Genomic DNA, 22,193 nt, shown 5'->3' on the forward strand with positions numbered 1-22,193 from the left:
CAAGAGACTCATTTGATAGGAAAAGACATACACAGACTGAAGGTGAAAGGTTGGGAAAAGTCATACCACTCACATGGACTGCAGGAGCAAGCAGGAGTGTCCATACTCATATCAAATAAAATAGACTTCAAGCCAAATTTAATCAAAAGGGATAAAGAAGGACACTACATACTGCTCAAGGGATCCATACACCAACAAGACTTAACAATCAGAAATATATATGCTCCAAACAATGGTGCAGTTATGTTTATCAAACAAACTCTTCCCAAGTTCAAGAGAAAAATAGACCACAACAGAATAATCATGGGTGATTTTAACACACCTCTCTCACCACTGGACAGATCTTCCAAACACAAATTGAATAAAGAAACTATAGAACTCAATAACGCAATTAATAGACTTAATTGACATACATAGAATATATCAACCAACATCAAGTGGATACATTTTCTTCTCAGCAACACATGGATCCTTCTCAAAAATAGACCATATATTATGTCACAGGACAACTCTTAGCAAATACAAAGGAGTAGAGACACTACCATGCATTTTATCTGATCATAATGGAATGAAATTGGAAATCAATGATAAAGTAAGGAAGAAAAATTTTGTACATCATATGGAAAATGAACATTATGCTACTGAATGAACAATTTTTTTAATTTTTGAATTTTTTAATTTCTTCCTTGATGTCTTCTATTACAGAAGACATCAAGGAAGAAATTAAAAAAATTCTTAGAGGTAAATGAGAACACAGACACAACATATCGAAATCTCTGGGACATTATGAAAGCAGTACTAAGAGGAAAATTCATTGCATGGAGTTCATTAAAGAAGAAAAAAACCAACAAATAAATGATCTCACACTACATCTCAAAGCCCTGGAAAAAGAGAACAAATCAGCAGCAAATGCAGTAGAAGGCGAGAAATAATTAAAATCAAAGCTGAAATCAATGAAATCGAAACAAAAGAAACAATTGAAAAAATTGACAAAACTAAAAGTTTGTTCTTTGAAAAAATAAATAAGATTGACAGACCCTTAGCTATGCCAACGAGGAGAAGAAGAGAGAGAACCAAATTACTAGCATACAGGACAAAAAAGGCAATATCACAACAGACACTACAGAAATACAGAAGATAATTAGAAATTATTTTGAAACCTTATGCTCCAATAAAATAGAAGATAGTGAAGGCATCGATAAATTCCTTAAGTCATATGATCTGCCCAGATTGAGTCAGGAGGATATACACAACCTAAACAGACCCATATCAAGTGAGGAAATAGAAGAAGCCATCAAGATATTACCAATCAAGAAAAGCCCAGGACCAGATGGGTATGCAGCAGAGTTTTACAAAACCTTTAAAGAAGAACTAATACCAATACTCTCCAATCTATTTTAGGAAATAGAAAAAGAGGGAGTACTTCCAAATACATTCTACGAGGCCAATATCACCCTGATTCCAAAACCAGACAAAGACACCTCAAAGGAAAAAAAAAAACAAAAAAACTTGTTTTTTTTGACCATATGACCATACTACCAAAAGACCAATATATCTAATGAACATAGATGCAAAAATCCTCAATAAAATTCTGGCAAATCAAATACAAAAACATATCAGAAAGATCGTGCACCATGTCAAGTGGGATTCATCCCAGGGACGCAAGTTTGGTTCAATATACAGAAATCAATAAACGTAATTCATCACATCAATAGACTTAAAGATAAGAACCATATGATCATCTCGACAGACACAGAAAAAGCATTTGACAAAATGCAGCACCCCTTTATGTTCAAAACAGTTGGAAAACTAGGGATAACAGGAACATATCTCAACATCTTAAAGGCTATCTATGCTAAGCCCCAGACCAACATCATTCTAAACAGAGAAAAACTGAAGGCATTTCCTCTAAAATCTGGAACAAGACAGGGATGCCCTCTCTCACCACTTCTATTCAACATAGTTCTCAAAACACTGGCCAGAGCAATTAGACAGTTGAAAGAAATTAAAGGAATAACTATAGATAAAGAAGAACTTAAACTTATTTGCTGATGATATGATTCTATACCTAGAAGACCCAAAAAACTCCACCAGGAAACTTCTAGAACTAGTAAATGAATTCAGCAAAGTGGCAAGATAAAAAGTCAACACCCATAAATCAAAGGCATTTCTGTATATCTGTGACAAATCCTCTGAAATGGAAATGAGGAAAACTTCCCCATTCATAATATCCTCAAAAAAATCTTGGGAATCAATTTAACAAAAGAGGTGAAAGATCTATACAATGAAACTATAGAACTCTAAAGAGTGAAATAGAAGAAGGTCTTAGAAGATGGAAAAATCTACCTTGCTCATGGATAGGCAGAATTAATATTATTAAAATGACCATACTACCAAAAGCACTATGCAATTCCAATCAAAACCCCAATGGCATTCCACATAGAAATAGAAAAGGCAATCATGAAATTCATCTGGAAAAATAAGAGACCCAGAATAGCTAAAGCAGGAAGAGTGAAACAGATGGTATCACTATGCCAGACCTTAAACTATACTACAGAGTAATAGTAACAAAAACAGCCTGGTATTGGCACCAAAACAGAGTGGTAGATCAGTGGTACAGAATAGAGGACACAGAGACTAAGCCACAAAATTACAACTACCTTATATTAGACAAAGGTGCCAAAATCATGCAATGGAGAAAGGATAGCATCTTCAACAAGTGGTGCTGGGAAAACTGGAAATCCAAATGCAACAAAATGAAATTGAATCCCTTTCTCTCACCATGCACAAAAGTTAACTCAAAATGGATCAAGGACCCAGGAATTAAACCAGAGACTCTGTGTTTAATAGAAGAAAAACTAGGCCCTAATCTTCATCATGTGGGGCTAGGCCCCAATTTCCTTAATAAGACACCTATAGCACAATAATTAAAACCAAGGATCAACAAATGGGATGAATTTAAACTAAAAAGTTTTTTCTCAGCAAGAGAAATAAAATGTGAGGTGAACAGAGAGCCTACATCCTGGGAACAAATTTTTACCCCTCACACACCAGATAGAGCACTAATCTCTAGGGTACACAAAGAACTCAAAAAGCTAAACACCAAAAAAACAAATAACCCAATCAACAAATGGGCCAAGGACATGAACAGACACCTCTGAGAAGAGGATATACAATCAATCAACAAATACATGAAAAAAATGCTCACCATCTCTAGCAATCAGAGAAATGCAAATCAAAACTACTCTAAGATATCATCTCACTTCAGTCGGAATGGCAGGCATCAAGAAATCAAACAACAATAAGTGTTGGTGAGAATGTGGGGAGAAAAGTACACTCATAAATTGCTGGTACGACTGCAAATTGGTGCAGTCAATCTGGAAAGCAGTATAAAGATTCCTTGGAAATCTGGGAATGGAACCACCATTTGATCCAGCTATTCCTCTTCTCGGACTATACCCAAAGGACCTAAAAACAGCATACTACAAGGACATAGCCACATCAATGTTTATAGCAGCACAATTTACAATAGCTAAACTGTGGAGCCAACCTAGATGACCTTCACTGGATGAATGGATTAAAAAAATGTGGCATTTATACACAATGGAATATTACTCTGAACTAAAAAAGAATAAGATCATGGCATTTGCAGGGAAATGGATGGCATTAGAGAAGATTATGCTAAGTGAAGTTAGCCAATCCCCCCAAAACAAAAGCCAAATATTTTCTCTGATATATGGGGGGTGACTCAAAGATGGGTAGGGAGGGAGAGCATGGGAGGAAGATTACCTCTAGATAGGGAATAGGGGTGGGACGGAAAGGAAGGGATAAGGGGAATTGCAAGGATGGTGAAAGGAGATGGTCATCATTATACAAAATACATGTATGAAGATGTGAATTTGGTGTCAATATACCTTAAATACAGAGATATGATAAATTGTGGTATAAAGGTGTATTAAGAATTGTAATGCAAAAATAATCAATAAGAGAGCTCATGTATACTGGCATAATTTGGCGTGAACATACTTTATATACAGAGTAACGAAAAGTTGTGCTGTGAATGGATAATTATGAATGTAATGCATTCCACTATTGTCATGCATGTAAGAAATAAATTTAAAAAATGTAAAAAAAAAGAAAAGAAAAAGAAAAAACCCACACATGTTGTGAGAGAGTAGAGAGAAACAGAGTGTGTTTCTTAAGTGATTGTTTCACTTGGGTTGGAATTTATCTCCTATTTTTGTCTTTATATCTCTGCCTATATTCTACTGGTCTTGGACTGGAACCTCTAGGATCATGAGCTAAATAAACCTGTTCTCTTTATAAGTAAAAATAAAAATAAAAACTGTTATTGCATAAAGCATAATGTGAATGTCCACGTGGAATGCAGAAAGATTCCCAACTGAAAGATTTACCTTTAGCTTAGGAACTGGCAACAAATGTTAATCATGTAGAAAACACAAAAAATAGAGGAAAAACATCTCCTTGAATAAATCTAGTTAATTAAAAATGGTAAACATTCAATTAGAAAATTTATAAATCTTTAGCTAAAAGGAAAAATAAGAATGCAATTACTGATATCAACAAGGAAAAGAAGACATTGTTCTTGCTTCTACAGAAATGAAAATGAACGTGAGCAAATACTCTGAACCACTGTATGCCAATGGAGTAGTTAGCATTAGTGAAATGGCGGCATTCACCAGGAGATGCAATGGGAAATTAATTCAGTAGGAAGTAGAAAATATGAAGAGGCCTCCATCAATCAAAGAGGTTGGAATAGTAACTAAAATCACCCCCCCCAGATAAAAATGCAGGTTCAAATAACAGCACTAGTAAGTTCTATGAAACATGAAAAACTTAATGCCAATTCTCCCAAAAATAAGAAAGGAGGGGACTTTCCACCTCATTTCATGGAGCTAGTATTACCATGATGCCAATCTCAGGCAAGGACATAAGCTCTCAACATTGTATTTAACATTGTACTGGAAGGTCCTGTCAGTGCCCCGAGAAATCCTCCTCCTCAAAACAAAGAAGATACCAGGACCCCGAAACAGGAAATCCTAAGGAATTCACTACAGAAGCATGAAAATAAATGGAATCCTGTAGGGTCACAGGACACATGGACATACAAAAGTCAATGCATTTATATAAAATAGCAATTGATAATCTTACGCAAAATAAAGAAAACAATTACATTTAGATAGCATCAGAAGGAACAAAATATTTAGGAATAAATTTTAAAGTTATACAAACTCATACTATGAAAATTATAATGTTGTAAGAAATTAAGGAATACGTGCATCAATGGAGACACACCCTAAGTTCAGGGACTGGAAGACAACCAAAAAACTTGTGCACAGCAAAGGAACAACACAGTGAAGAGGAAAATATCTATGGGATGGGAGAAAGTGCTTGCAAATTAAACATCCCAAAAGGGGTTACATCAAAAGTACCTAACAGGGGCTGAGGGTATAGCTCAGCCAGTAGAGTGTTCACCTCGCATGCACAAGGCCCTGGGTTCAAGCCCCAGCACCACCAAGAAAAAATGGTACATAAAGGAGTTGGACAATCCAATAGCAAGAAAACAACCCTATTAAAAAATGGCAAAGGACACAAACGGATATTTCTCAAAAGATGACAGAGAGATGGCCAAGAGGTATGTGAAAAACTAATTATCAGGAAAATACAGATTAAAACCACATGGAGATGGCACCTCACGCCTGTTAAAATAGTTATCATCAGAATAATTAAAATGAAAACTTTTGGTAAGGATGTCAAGGAAAGGAAGCCCTGAACATTTTTTAGTGGAAATGCACTTTACTTTAGCTACTATGGAAAACTATATGAAGATTCATTAGGAAACTAAAATGGAATTGTTATAGTCTTCAAAAATTGTACTGCTGGGTACAGATCCAGAGGAATTGAAATCAGTTCTTTAAAGAAAAAAACTGGCCTCCAATTCTATTGTAGCACTAGCCACAATAGTCAAGAGCAAGAAAGCAACCTAGATGTTTATTAAAGAATGAAATTAGAAATACAATGTGGCCCCATATACCCCAGAACACTATTCACCCTTAAAAGAAGGGAATTCCATCACTAGTGAGGTGTGTGTCCCCGGAAGACACGATGTTAATGAACACTAATTGGTCACGGAGAGACAAGTACACATCATCTCACTTAAACATGGATTCCAAAAATGTTGATTTCTAAAACAGAGAACAGTACGGAGGTAACCAGAGGCTTGTAGAGGCTGGGGAAATGGAGCTGTTTAGTCAAAGGGCAAAAATTTCAGTTAGGAGGAATAAGTTCTGAAATATGCTGCACATCATGGTAACTATAGTTAACAATAGTGAGTTATGTGTTCCAAAGTAGCTGAAGTTGTAAGCTTTAAATATTTCTTCACAGACACACAAATATATGAGGTGATAGTTACATTAATTGGCTTGATGTAATGGTTCCAAGATATGTGGGTATATTAATACATCACGTTGTCCCCATAAAATATCTAATTATTTTTATTACCTGGAAATTCTTTTAAGACAATGCTATTAAGTTGTTAATATTCCCCAAATTCCTATTTAATCAATGCACCTCTATCGAAACTGTGCATGACTTGTATACAGAAAATTATCAAGCTGATTCCAAGACTCTTATGGGAGTTAGGACACCCATAATTGCCAAAAAAAATAAAGGAAAAGGAGGAGAAGGAGGAAGCAAAATATTGAAAAGAACAAAGATGGAGGACTCACCCTTCCTGATTGTAAAACTCACTACAAAGTTATAGTCTACAAAATGCATGATACTAAGATAGAGGTAAGTATACAGACTAAGGAAAAGAACTGAAATTTCAGAAGTGACCCCTAATATGAATGGTCCATTAATTCTCCACAATAGCATTAAAATAATTCAATGTGAAGGAATACTCTTTTTACTAAGCAGTGCTCAGAAAACTGCGTGTCCACATATAAATAAACTAATTTAGATCTTAACATGCACACCATGTAAACAATTACTCAAATGGATAATAGATGCAAGAGGTAGAAACACAAAACCCTGGAAAAGATGAAACATTGGTATGAAGCTTTGAGATCCTGGATTAGGCAGTGTTTTGTTTTACTTTGTTTTAGACAAAAGATGAAAAGCACAAACAAAAAAAAATTAAGTAAATAAAATCGCTCAAATCAACATTGAAAACCTTTGTACCTCAATGGAAACTGCCAAGAAAATGATAAAATAATTTATAATATAGGAGAAAATATTTGCAAATCATATACCTGATTAGAAATGTTTACTAGAAGACATGATCCCACAGTAAGTGAGCTCTGTTTTGTGCCACACAACAATTCTGTGTCTAACTTTTGGAGAACTGACAAACTAATCTTCTGCTGCAGCCTTGGTCCTCTGACATTCCCACCGTCAGCATTTGAGGGGGCTCCATGGCTCCTCACCTTTCCAGCACTTCTTGTGTCCGTTTTTTGATTCACCATTTCATTGTGGTTTCAATCCGCACTTCCTAGTATATTTCTTAGGCTAAAAAATCACCAGCTTAAGAACATGCATTTATAAATATAGGTTCATTTAGAGAGACCTATACATGGCTAACGAGCGCTGTAAAACATGCTCACCATTATTAGTCACCAAGAATGCAGATTGAAGAGAGGGACTGTTGGTGCGTGCGAAGCAGACACGAGACTTGAAACAGACGTCCAAGTGAAGAAGCCAGGCAGGAAGATGACCCACTGAGGTGGCCCTGCTGTGTGTAATGGCCAAGTTAGGAAAGTCCTTAGAGGCAGAAAGATTGTCGACCGGTGGGGGCGGGAAGAGGGAGCATCGGGGAGTTACTGACAATGCGCTTGAGGTTTGTTTTAGGGGAATGAGAATGTTCTGGAGTTAGATATGGTGATGTGGCATATTCTGGGACCGCTAATGTAACCGCTGAGTTATACGCTAAGTGGGGAATTTCACGGTTATGTAGATAAAGCTAAGAAAGGCGACGTAGAGCTAGGTCTGCCCCTGCTGACTAAACCAAAACGAATGCAGAGGAACACAGTCCACGCTTGAAATCTGTCAGAGTTCCTCTGAAAGGATAACTCACTTTTTTCTCTGATGATGAAGTTAATTTCTTTTGCTGTTTCATTCTATATTAAAATGTCTTCTATAAATTTATTACATGAATTTTAAACTACATTTCCCGAGTCTCTTTTCCATATAAAAATACTGCTGTCTTTGTGTCATGTCTTGTAAACAGGGATCCTTCCATGTGATGAGGGCTTTCACGACAACTCTCTGGATCAAGAGACGTCTGGATCAAGATGTCCCAACACATCACGCTGTGGAGGTGGGGGTGAGTGCCCTTCCTCAGGAGGTCTCACTGCAAGCCATGATCAATGTCTTGATCAGTGTCTCACTTGACAACTGCTCATTGATAGGAGTTTTTGCTAGTTTTCTAGATAAATTTGAGAAGTTTTCAGTATTACTTCCTTGACACCAGGTACCTAAGTGTATGTACCTTAGACATTTTAGAAAATGACATTACTAGGTGATTTCCTATGTTTTAAAGAAAGGTAGTAAAAATGTGCACATTTAACCTGTCCTAACTGGCTTCAGAGGTCCGCCAGGAAAATTGAGCAAGCTGCTTCTGAGGTCAGATATTCTCTCACAAGTCACCATCAGTCCCCACAACCTTGTGGCCCTGTCCTTTCGTGGCATAGCAAAACCTGCTAAAAACTGAAGTCAGGACTTTAGACATGCTGTCTCCTGCAGATGGCCAATTTGGGGGTTCACCCTTGGGTGCTAACAGCAGACTGCACAGAATGCCATCTTTGATTTTCCGTGGAAACATTCACAAGTTAAACACGTCAGGAAAAGAGAGCTCTGGAGAGAAATTGTGTTTGTGTTCTGATATCTGAAGTCATCAAGAGCGTCTCTTTGAGTGCATGTGTTCGATAGTGTGTGGGAAGAGGGATAGAAGAAGTGATGGATCCATCATCCACTCCAAGATATAAAGAGGAGGAACTTGAAGGAGTGGAATGTGGGCACACAGAGGTGAAGGCAGTTGGAAGTGAAGCTTGAAGTGCAATCCCTGTATACATGTCAGACCCCTTAATGTGCTGCAGGAAATGAGGTCTACTTGATATTTAGTTTGTGTGTCACCCAGAGAGCCAATTTGCTGGTAAATTGTATGACAACTTTAAACTCATGATTTCTTATTAATAACAGCATCAGCAATGCATTTGAAATTTAAAAATGGTCCACATGCCTTGAGTCTACGCTAGCACAAGGATACGGACCTGGGCCATACAAGGCGGTTACAAGATGCCCCTCCCTTCCTTCACAGAGTCCTGCCACCTACAGGTAAACAGGTCAAAGGGTCCTAGCACTCCTTGATGCCAGAGGCCAGCCGACAAAGCAGGTATGTGAGCATTTCTGTATTGGATGCAGCCCGGCATGGATGCCATCAGGCTTTTAGATTAGATGACCCCAGTGTTTTAAAAGCAATCTCGTAGTAGAAGTTAAGTGCTTCTGTTAACTTGCTCTTCTGTTGACTTGGATTGGGGACTACAAGAAGACCCCCTTCCCCAACCCTTAACCAGATTCTACCCAGAATCCTCCTGGCCCTCTTCTCCACTCGACTCTAGCCATGGGCTCAGTACCCTCTGTGGCTTTGCCCAGTTTTAGTAAGAACCTTGTAAAGTAGGCTTAGCCAGAATCTCTCTGCCTCAGACTGTGACCACCCACAGCCTTTGGTGAAATCTCCATGCCCACCATACCCCTGTGACATCAGAGCACTCCAGCCTACCCTTCAACACGGATCCTGTCATGTTGGTTTGACCAGAATCCCTAGCACCCCTGACTTACCTCTTAGCAATCCCCCATCCACTGATCCCCACCCTGCCTTGGATACAAAGCGGTGCTTGCCTGTTCTGTGTGCACACGTGCTCCTAGCTCTGCACTGAGGTCTCTCTCCCCCCACTGCAACAGATCCTGAATAAGATCTGGTTTTGCTTCTTCAGCAACTACCCCATTATAGTTCTCTTTGACGGTTCCCGAGGGGAGGGAAGATTTTGCCTCCCAGGTACATTTGACAATGTCTAGAGACATTTTCTATCTGAACTAGAGGAGCTAGAGGAGGTACTGGTGGCATCTACTGGATACAAGCTAGGGGTGCTGCCAAAATCCTTTGTGCCTTCCCACCCCACTCCCCAACAAAATAGGCATCAAAAACTAACGCTGCCAAGTTCAAGAAGCTGGCTTAGCATCAGCAGACTTCTCTGAAATCAGCCCTCAGCTTCATCAATATGGACTCTTATCTGCTGTTTCACTTTTCCTTGTTTCAGTAAATCAAGGTCAACCATGGTTAAAAATATTAAATAGAATTTTCCAGAAACAGAAAACTCATAATTTTAGGGTGCATGTCATTCTGAATGGTGGTGAAATCTCTCCTCAATCCATTCCATCCTGCCTGAGTCCTGAATTATCCTTATCCAGGGCACCCCTTCTAAATACGCTCCCTCCTTCTAGTCAGTCGGTCTTGTAGGTTCAGATCAACTCTCATGGTGTCAGGTTCCCGTATGTCGTATTCTCCACTACCTGACGTTTCAGGCATCCCCTAGGGTCTCAGAAAGTACCCTCTGTGGATGAGGGGGAAAAACTGCTATTGTGGTTTAGGTACATGGTGTCTCCCAAATGATCCTGTGTTTGTGCAGGAAAATTCAGAAGTGAGATGATTAGGTGGTGAGAGCCGCGATCCTAGTGTGAGTGGCCTGGTGGTACCTGTGGGCAGGTGGAGCCCTTGTTCATCCATCATATATGAAATTCTTTACAAATTTTTCTTTCTCTTAAAACTCTTCTATACCTTTTGAGTAATTTCCCCTTTATAATTTCCCAAAACCTTTACTTTATTTGGTATCATATCTCTTTTTTTTAAATTTTGGTATCACAGTGATTGTCATAATAAAAATATGTCTTTGAACATAACTTTAAATGCACTTAATTTTAGCCTACCATGGGGCATTGTAACAGGAGTAGGGTGAGAGGCAGAGTCTTTACTCAGATGAGATTGGTTTCTTGAAAAATCTTATTTAAAGTGTTTTATTTTTAAGGCTGACCATTGCCTGCTTTGGCTGGGATGGTGGTCACTGGGGACATGCCCTGGAAGTTTACATCTTTGCTGTGGCCACTCCCCCATTTCCTCTCACTCTGCTTCCTGTCTCTCACGAGGTGAGCAGCTTCTTCCACAGTAAACTTTGGCTATGAAGTTCTGCCACACTTTGGGCCCAGAGTTATGGAGTTGGCCGACCATGGACTGAACCTCTGAAATGGCATATCACAAACGAACTTTTCCTCCTCTAAGTTGTTCTTATAAAGTGTTTTGGTCCATACCAGCAAGATGATGAACAACACAGACATTGGAAATGGGAGTGGGGTCCTTGTCACAGGGATGGAGAGCAAGAGCCTGCTGTGGAGCTGAGGCTCTGTGGAGCTCCTCTTGCACTCATTCCCGAGTCCTGATTAGTTTTACAATGGAGCAGATGCCGCCTTGAGCTGTAGTTCAGATATCTAATACTATTAGTACTACTTGATTTCTGTAAAATGGCTCTTTCATTAATGTTCCCTCTATTTAGTAGAGAGGTCACCTTAGCCCTCTCCGTTATGGCCCTCTTGATACAGTTTGTTAGGGCTGACACAAACGTACACCTCAAGTTCCATTCTTATATTTATAGCACATCTGTCTTTGGGTATAATTTTCTGGCTGATGTTCAAGATCAAGTTCATCAAAAATGAACCTTCTTCTCATCTACTGCTAGGGTCAGCTGAGGTTACTTGGGGATCACTCTTGGGAAATTTTGAGAAGTCTCTTGGGAAGTCTCAATCATATATTAATCATATATTAGCATTTCCTCTACCAGTTGTGCCGTTTTCCAGGAGGAGTCAAGGTCTTGCTGACCACATGTGGCTTCTCTAATGACCCTTCTTTCTTAAAGTCCTCACAGTTCCTCTGATCAGGAGGCTGGACGACTCACCAGGATTGCAGGGCTTTTAGAGGGCTATGATCATTCCCTGGGTCCTGGCTGACCTTTGAGGTCAAGGACCAAAATATTACCTGTTTTTTCCCTTCACATCCTTACTTCCTTGGCTTTTGCCCCCGAGTCTGGTTTTATAGATCTAGCAGGCCATTTTCACCCATCTGGAAGGAGGAACAATGGGTTTCATTTTCAACATCTACATTTTGTATTACCCCTTCCATTTAATTGGGGTTACTGTTAACACTGGGAGTTAGCATTATATCCTCACTTCTCGTAGGCAATGGCCTATTATCTTAAATTAACTCAGGTTACTCTATTAGAATGAGTGTTCCTGCAAAACACTAGTAGGGAACAGTTGTAAATTTTAAAGGAAAATAAAAAATAAAAATAACAAGAGAAAAATTGTGTTCGTTTCGTATAACAGCTTTGAACTAAGAAACACATCTTTATAATAACACTGTTATCTTTGATATCTATTTAGTCTCTTCAAAACCTATATATTCATTAACTCAATCATATATTAAATTCTTTACAAATTTTACTTTCTCTTAAAACTCTTCTATACCCTTTAAGCAATTTCCCCTTTATAAGTTACCCAAACCTTTACTTTATTTGGTATTATATCTCTTTTTTATTTTGGTATCACAGTGATCTTTATCTAAAAAATGTCTTTTGAACATAACTTTCAATGCACTTACTTTTAGCCTACCATGGAGCATTGTAACATGGAGTAGGGTGAGAGGCGAGTCTTTACTCAAGTGAGATTGGCCTCTTGAAAAATCTTATTTAAAGTGTTTTATTTTTAAGGCTGACCATTGCCTGCTTTTAAAATATCATTCTAGGGTGGTTTTGATTTGCATTTCTCTGACTGCTAGAGATGGTGAGCATTTTTTCATGTACTTGTTGATTGACTGTATGTCCTCCTCTGAGAAGTGTCTGTTCAGGTCCTTGGCCCATTTGTTGATTGGGTTGTTTGTTCTCTTATTGTCTAATTTTTTGAGTTCTTTGTATACTCTGGATATTAAGGCTCTATCTGAAGTGTGAGGAGTAAAGATTTGTTCCCAGGATGTAGGCTCCCTATTTACCTCTCTTATTGTTTCTTTTGCTTAGAAAAAACTTTTTAGTTTGAGTAAGTCCCATTTGTTGATTCTAGTTATTAACTTTTGTGCTATGGGTGTCCTATTGAGGAATTTGGAGCCCGACCCCACCGTATGTAGATCGTAGCCAACTTTTTCTTCTATCAGACGGCGTGTCTCTGATTTGATATCAAGCTCCTTGATCCATTTTGAGTTAACTTTTGTGCATGGCGAGAGAAAGGGATTCAGTTTCATTTTGTTGCATATGGATTTCCAGTTTTCCCAGCACCATTTGTTGAAGATGCTCTCCTTCCTCCATTGCATGCTTTTAGCCCCTTTATCAAATATAAGATAGTTGTAGTTTTGTGGATTGGTTTCTGTGTCCTCTATTCTGTACCATTGGTCCACCCGCCTGTTTTGGTACCAGTACCATGCTGTTTTTGTTACTGTTGCTCTGTAGTATAGTTTGAAGTCTGGTATCGCTATACCGCCTGATTCACACTTCCTGCTTAGCATTGTTTTTGCTATTCTGGGTCTTTTATTTTTCCATATGAATTTCATGATTGCTTTCTCTATTTCTACAAGAAATGCCGTTGGGATTTTGATTGGCATTGCATTAAACCTATAGAGAACTTTTGGTAATATCGCCATTTTGATGATGTTAGTTCTGCCTATCCATGAACAGGGTATATTTTTCCATCTTCTAAGATCTTCTTCTATTTCTCTCTTTAGGGTTCTGTAGTTTTCATTGTATAAGTCTTTCACCTCTTTTGTTAGGTTGATTCCCAAGTATTTTATTTTTTTTGAAGATATTGTGAATGGAGTGGTTGTCCTCATTTCCACTCCAGTAAGATTGGCAGCCATTATGAAGTCAAACAACAACAAGTGCTGGCGAGGATGTGGGGAAAAGGGTACACTTGTACATTACTGGTGGGACTGCAAATTGGTGCAGCCAATTTGGAAAGCAGTATGGAGATTTCTTGGAAAGCTGGGAATGGAGCCACCATTTGACCCAGCTATTCCCCTTCTCAGTCTATTCCCTAAAGACCTAAAAAGAGCATGCTACAGGGACACTGCTACATCGATGTTCATAGCAGCACAATTCACAATAGCAAGACTGTGGAACCAACCTAGATGCCCTTCAATAGACGAATGGATAAAAAAATGTGGCATTTATACACAATGGAGTATTACTCTGCATTAAAAAATGACAAAATCATAGAATTTGCTGGGAAATGGATGGCATTAGAGCAGATTATGCTAAGTGAAGCTAGCCAATCCCTAAAAAACAAATGCCAAATGTCTTCTTTGATATAAGGAGAGTAACTAAGAACAGAGTAGGGACGAAGAGCATGAGAAGAAGATTAACATTAAACAGGGATGAGAGGTGGGAGGGAAAGGGAGCGAGAAGGGAAATTGCATGGAAATGGAAGGAGACCCTCAGGGTTATACAAAAGTACATACAAGAGGAAGTGAGGGGAAAGGGAAAAATAGTACAAGGGGGAGAAATGAATGACAGTAGAGGGGGTAGAGAGAGAAGAGGGGAGGGGAGGGGAGGGGAGGGGGGATAGTAGAGGATAGGAACGGCAGCAGAATACAACAGACACTAGTATGGCAATATGTAAATCAATGGATGCGTAACTGATGTGATTCTGCAATCTGTATATGGGGTAAAAATGGGAGTTCATAACCCACTTGAATCAAAGTGTGAAATATGATATATCAAGAAATATGTAATGTTTTGAACAACCAACAATAAAAAATTTAAAAAAAATAATAAATAAATAAATAAATAAATAAAATATCATTCTATTTAGGAGTAGAAGAAAACAAAGTTTTTGTTTATTGTTATTTGGGTCTATTTAAATGCAGGAATCAAACAGAAAGGCTAAGAGAGCTCCTAACTTCCTTGTAGTGGAGAAATATTTTCATATTCCATATTTTCAATTTTGAACAAATTGAGCTTTCCTTATTATCTTTACAAAAATACATTTAAATTCCCACCCATTGCAAAGAGCAACATAAAATTTGCATATATCACTTATTGATAACAGATTACCTTTATCCAGTTACAAAATATTACATTATAGATTTCCAAATAAAAATTTAAAAAAAAATTATCACTACAGACAATGTTAGTTTGCAGAACATCAATTTAGTAAGGTGCTCTCCCAAGCTTTCCTTTTCTTTTCTTGTATTCTCAGTTTTTTTTTTTAAAATAATATTTTTTTAGATATACAATCTTTACATTCTAAAAGACTTATAACTTGGAGAACATGAATACATCTAATTACAAAGAAGCCAGTAATAAACAGCATCATAACTACACAGATGTTGCCATATTAACTTAGTTTTAACTTTAAAGTAAAATTTAAAATTCATATTATAGGGTAAGTAAAATCACAGGTCTACATAGGATATAGCACTAACAAAAATAAAAGGCTAACTTTCAATCTCTTACAAATTTAGCAAACACTATTAATGATCAGAAATAAACTTCTTATCTGATATACAATTCCAACTTGTTTATATAATAGTAAAACATATGTTGAATCAAACAAACTGATGTTAGCCAGGCTTTAAATGGCAGTGTGGCCATTTTATGTATTAAAGTCCAGATACCATGTACTCTGCCTAGGAGAAAGCCCACACTGGTTACCTCTGCCTGTACTGACAGGGCTTTTATTCACAAACTTTTATGCAACACTTAGCCAAAGCTCAGACAAATGAATTCAGCCTTTAGGTGCATGTACATCTTTAGTCACATATATTTAGGGTGTCAAATATATTGTAATAACCTAAAATAACTGTTGTTTAATGAACAAGTTATAATTATTTAAAAGACTTTAAAATCGATGGGTGCTTAAACAAACCCTAATTCTTATAAGACTTAACTTTTCCTAAATAACAACAAGCTCATAGGCACAAGAAATCATCTCAATAACTAAGAGCAGATTGATGTTTTAAGAAAACCTTATAGTTTAAAATCTAGAGAATTAGGTTTTGATTTTTATTGGCATATTTAATTTTGACCTTTGAGATATTCTTGAATAATTTTGCCTTTATTTTAGACGTGGAAACAAGGCAGATATTAACTGTTTTTCCATTTACCAACAATTTATAAAAAAGCATTCCCTAATAGATTCCAATAAAAATATATTGTCTTGTATAGAACTTTAAAAGCCAAAAATGCTTGAATTTATATTTAGAAGTTTGTTTTAGTATTTTAACTTTTAAAATCATCATATGTCTCTTCTAACAAGAACATTTATAAAAGTTTATCCCACTTATATTAATAAAATTTAGGTATGAAAACCAAGATATCAGCAAGCACAGTTGCCACTCTAAATCATTTTCCCATAAAGAAATCCAAAAAGCAATGGACATTATGCTCTACAAGTTTTACAGAAACTGACACTCCCTTGATTGGTTGACCACCTTGAAAAACATGTGGGTTAGTAATTCTAAAGGTCTTTATTGTTATCTTTTTGACCAATTTAAATTGACATTTTTAGTTAAAAATTTATTTAATCCATGTGAACTACAAGACATTGGGATTCACTTTTTTCACTTATGAGCACTCATGTGTTCATAAGCTGGTTTTGTTACCATGTAATGATGTAGACACAGGCACACACATAGACAAAACATACAATGCCCAGGTGTGCACAGGGGACATAAAGACCTCAGGAAACAAATAGGGTATGTCTTTGCCATACATGAGATCTCCACAGTGCTAAGAGGAAAGAACTGTAGATGCTTATTACACAGAACATCTCTCAAATGTAACCCTTTAGAAATGAAAACAGAGCCTGTCACAGCACTTTACAGTGTGACTCAGACGTGGGAAGGCCCGTACAGTTGTGGATGTTAGGAGTGGGGTCCGTCAGCCACCCTGATGATGAAGAGTGCAGGAGCCCACTTGTCCTCCACGGGGGCAGATTGAGTCCAACCATCAGCATTGTTCATCTTCCTCCTTCGGGTCCTCCAAAAGAGAAGGTCTCTTTTCTTTTAGATTCCATTGATTTTGGAGAGTTAACCCTTGAATATCTGGCCTCCAAATAAAGGCAGCAAGAGAAAAAAAATAGATATGTGCTAAAAATTATTTCAGTTAGACAAAACAAATCAGAACAAAATTTACTAACCTAGGACTATAGGGCCAAAGGTAAAGTCATCAGAAGAACTATGAGCTCAGAAAACGGCAGAGTTCCCCTATCAAAATAAAACAGCTGTAATTGTTCTTGTAAAGAAGCACACAGAATATCAATATCAGACCAAAGTGCACTGTGGGGTCAGATAGAGTCAGTGCAGACATGTGAAGAATGTGGGCTCCCAGAAGGTCAGCAGAGAGCAAGATCTCAGGAAAAGGTTCTCAAGAAAAGAAAACTTGCATGGGTGGGATTTTTTCATCCTCTTTCTCTTTTGCTGCTGTCACATCTGGAGAGAGGAGAGTATCCGCAGGAAGTGTGCATCCCTGACATTCCCAGGCTTGATATGTCAGCTTCCTGTCTTTTGAAGCCCATTTCCTATGGTTGGAGTAACGTCTCCATGTCCTAAGTTAGAATATAAGGGAGCTTCTGGAGCACCCTCAAGGAGCCTGGAATTTAGTGAAGGCATCCTATCCAGCTTCCCTTTTACCTGCACGTTCTCCTTTCTCTAGTATCTAGGGTGGGATTTATGGAGAGAAAAGAATCCCAGAATATAAATAAATAAATAAAAACTCAGCCATTTATGTCGTATAGCAGCTTGGATTTAAAAGTGATGCTTTTTAATCTCAAAAAACCAAAGGCCAAATCTTCTATATGTGGATGCTAACTCACATTAAGGAGAGAGAGTCGGGAAGAATAGGAACACTTTGGATCAGACAAAGGAGAATAAAATCAGACAAAGGAAAATAAAAGGAAGTGGGGGTGGGGGAATGGGAGTAGGAAATATAGCAGAATGAATTGGACATTACTTTCCTATATGCATATATGAATATACAACCAGTGTAATTCTACATCATCTACAACCAGAAGAATGGGAGTTATACTCCATATATGTATAATATGTCCAAATGCATTCTACTGTCATGTATAACTAATAAGAACAATTTTAAAAAGTGATGCATTTTTCCTTCTCTTAGAGTCCACAACTTGTGTAGGTGATTGCTCTTTCTGCTTACATTTCAGATTCAAGTTTTAGAGGGCTAGATGTCAGGCAGGCAGCTAAGGATCAAGAAAAAACATTATTTTGAGCATAAAAGGCAAATGCATTTAAATAGGGCATCCTTTTTAAAATAGGGTGTCTTTTTCCTTTACATGTGGATTTCAGCTCCCACTGATTTGAGTCTAGAGTGAGGTCCCATGATGTTCTCTTGGTCTGGAGATAAACATGACAGGGGAATAAAGGAGAGAGAAAGACATTTCTACCCTAATGCACAGTGGGAGTCAAAAGCCTCATAATAATTGAGCTTCAGATTCTACCAGGGTGTTGCCCTAGCCAAGAATCTTTCAGTTGCCAGAGGGCACACTTTGTCTTCAAAGCCAAAATCTTAAAAATGAAGGCTCCAGTTTCTAACCCCAGGGGCTGTTGTGTTTGAGTTCCAATCAAGAGAGTTCTGGTTCTAACTAGAGTGTGCTTTAGCCAAAGAACTTTCATTATCTCAAGACTTTCCCTCTAGTCACAAAGAATCTGAGGCATATAATAGAAGTTCAGAAAGACTGAATGGAGGAAGTAGCCAGAAGAAGTGAGGTAACCGAGGATAACCAGATGGAAACACCAAGTGTCACAGAGCTAGGCTCTGCTGCAGAGCCAAGGCAGCCTCCGGAGTCCTCTCTCACAGTTTCTCATGATAACACAAAAAAGATCTCGGACATGTCACTTGGAATAACAGACATGAATTTATTAGAAGGGATAGAAAAAGGGGAGAAGGAAACACTCTCAAGGAAGAAAAGTTACTGTCAGAGAGAAGAAGGATGGCACACTCTTTCTACCTCCCACTTTTATTGGGGATCTCAGGGACATTTCCAGAGAGTGCTGTCCAGGTCCACCTCCTGACTTTTTACCCACAGCAGAATGGCATCAGATTTTCATCCCACTGTGCATAATAAAAGCCCAAGGCCACTCTAAGTTGAGTTGGCCCATGTGGACCGGTTCTCATTGGAACTTGTTTCTACAGATTTTATGGTTAGTGGAAATTATCCTTATCTCCACAAGTTCTGGAATGTGGTCTGTGTAAGAGTTACAAAACTCCCACTCCATCAGGATAACTTGTGTACTTTATATTGGCATTTCAGGCCTACATTTCTCTTGCAGATAACAGATTGTTTGGTAAGGATAGTAAGATATCCTATTGACTTAAGCCAGGCAGGACTCTTGGTAAATTGATTTTTAAAAGAAAGCACGTGGGGGTTAGCACATAGACCAACCTCATGTCCCCATCACTCATGTCTGTTACCTATCACATGACTAAACTGACCGTGAAGCCTTTGGGACTGGTTTTCAGGTGGAACTGAAAAGATTAGAAAGGAATACTGGGAAAGCTTTAAAATGTTTCAAGAAGATCTTAATGGGTGATTGTAGTAGGATCTCAAAAGACAAGAATGTCAATAGGAATGTGGACTGTGCTCATGAGGTTTCAGAGGGATAGGAGGACTCCCTTGGGAACTGGACTAGAGACGTTTCATGCTATATTTTGGCAAAGAACTTGTGTTGAGAGCCACAGCCGAAGGGGCCCCAGCAAACTTTCAGACTGCCAGCTGATGATTGGCTCACAGCAGCCCCAGCAACATCTAGCTGATTGGCTCCTCTGCGGTGATGCTCATTGGGCTGTTTCCCTGCCCTTTCAGACCACGGAGCTGCTCATTGGGGGACTTTTTTGGCTCCGCCCACGCGACCCAGCCAATCGGCCTCAAGAGCAGGAGGATTGTGGGAAGTGGAGAGGCTTGTGATTGAGAGAGAGGCTTGTGGGAAGCCGGTGGTGGCAGTTGGGCTCTGAGGGTTTTTCCTGAGGAGCGGTTTTGTTTGGCATGTGTGGTTCTAAAAATAAAGTTCGTTTCTTTTGACAAGTGGCTCCTGAATTGTGCCCAGCCAGACTGTGGCAAACTTGTCTTCATTTTGGCCATGTTCTGAGACATAACTTATGTGAGGTAGAATTTAAAAGTGATGGACTATTAATCTGAGAGAGGATTTCAAGGTAGCAAGCCTTCTATCAGTGGCACGGATTTTCTCTGACAGCTTTTAGCTTTTAGCTGACTTACTGTGAGAATTTGGAAGAGAAAGCAAAGCTAAAATATTTTAAAATTTGCAGTTTAGTCAGAAAAGTGCATGTGAAACTGGGGCCACTAAGCTACAATTTTAAAGAGATTATGACAACTAAAGAGATGCTAAGTACTTTGCACATAGATGATAGGAGAGACTACTTGAGGGCATCTTAGGAATTTGCAAGAGGATACCAACTGCAGGCTCAAGGATAGAAAGAAATAGAAGGAAAAAAAAAACTTCTCTGAGAAAAGATCACGGGGCACAAGCAGGGGCCTAAGAAGTTGTTTCATTGGGCTCAGGTGCACAGATATTCAGAGGTCACTGGAGCCCTCTCTCTTTATGAATGCAGCATACACCATCCTCAAGTGTTTCAGAGCTGAGCTCTTGCACAAGCTGTGGCAGTCACTTGCATTGTCCTCTTGGTACTGGTTTTGCAAAAATGCAGAATGGTGGAATTAGGGAGTCATGGAAGATTCAGGAAAGGTTTCAAAGGCAAACAAAGTGTAGTGGGATCAAAGCCCCTGCAGGCTGCCTATGGGAGGGTGATTTGTAAAGCCTTGGCATTGAAGCAGGAACTTGAACAAAGACCCCATGAATCAAGAGATGCCAGTAACGTGGCCTGCCTGCTGAGGAAAACTTGGTGCAGAGTTAGCCAGGCTAAAAGCAAGCCCACGGGCACTGCAACTGGCAAGGCCAAGGGGCAAGGCTTTCCAAATCCTTTAAAGAGCATACCTCCCCCCCTCATGTATCCTAGGTGCTGTGTGCGGAGTTATGGGCAGAGTTAGGGGACCTCTTTACCTGACTGGGTTTTGGTCTTGTTTGTTACCATCCCTTCTTTCTATGTTCGCGTTCCCCCTTTTTGGATGAAAATGTTGCTCGGTGCCACTGTATATTGAATATACATAACCAGCTTTTGATATTCACTGGGACTCACACAAAAGAGTTTGCCTTGAGTCTTAGATGACGTTTGAACTTGGACTTTTGAGCAATGCGGGAACTGTTAAGTCTATGGGGGCTCTTGAAGATGAACTAAATGCAATTTTCATTGTGATACAGACATGAGCTTTGGGGACCAGGCTAGAATGCTGTGTTTGGATATGATGTGTCCCCCCAAAGCCCCCGTGGTAATGCAGGAATGTTCAGAGGTGAAATAATTAGATTGTGAGAGCTGTATCCTAGTCAGTCCATCTCAGTGAGAAGAACTGTGTGGTACTGGGCAGATGGGCATGGCTGGAGGAGGTGGGCCTCTGGGGGTATGCCCTAGAAGGCTTCTTCTTTGTGACCCCTTCCCCCGTCTGTCTCATTCTGCTCCCTGGCTGTCATGAGGTGAGCAGCTTTTCTACACCATGACATTCTGCCTCACTTTGTGCCCAGAGAAATTAAGTTGACCACCTATGAACTGAGGCCTCTGAAACTACAAATAACAAGTAAACTTTTCTTCTCTAAGTTTCTCCTGCTTGGTATTTTGCTCACGATTTTATAAAAGTGACTAACATCAGTATATTCTTCATTCAATTCTTTGAGGGGACAGGGAAAGATAAATTATTGGGAAGTGTCCCATGTTGCCTGGACATGGTGAGCATCCATGTGGACATGGTGAGGTCCTGTGGCCAAGCCTGACAGCTGGGAGAAGGGAGACCTCCTGTTGCTGTGGTTCCAGCTGCTTCCACCCTGAGAGCTGGTGCCACTGCTGCATGCTTCTCAAACCAGTGGCAGACATTGTATCTTAAGTAGAAAGCAGGATTCTAAAGTCGGAAGAACATTTACAAAAATCAGCGTCTAACTTGACAGATAAAGGAAATTAGTCCTGAAATACTTGCCTCCCAACAAAACTTGAGTAAAAACC

Source organism: Marmota flaviventris, chromosome 5 (assembly GCF_047511675.1).
Source record: "Marmota flaviventris isolate mMarFla1 chromosome 5, mMarFla1.hap1, whole genome shotgun sequence".
Lineage (NCBI taxonomy): Eukaryota > Metazoa > Chordata > Mammalia > Rodentia > Sciuridae > Marmota > Marmota flaviventris.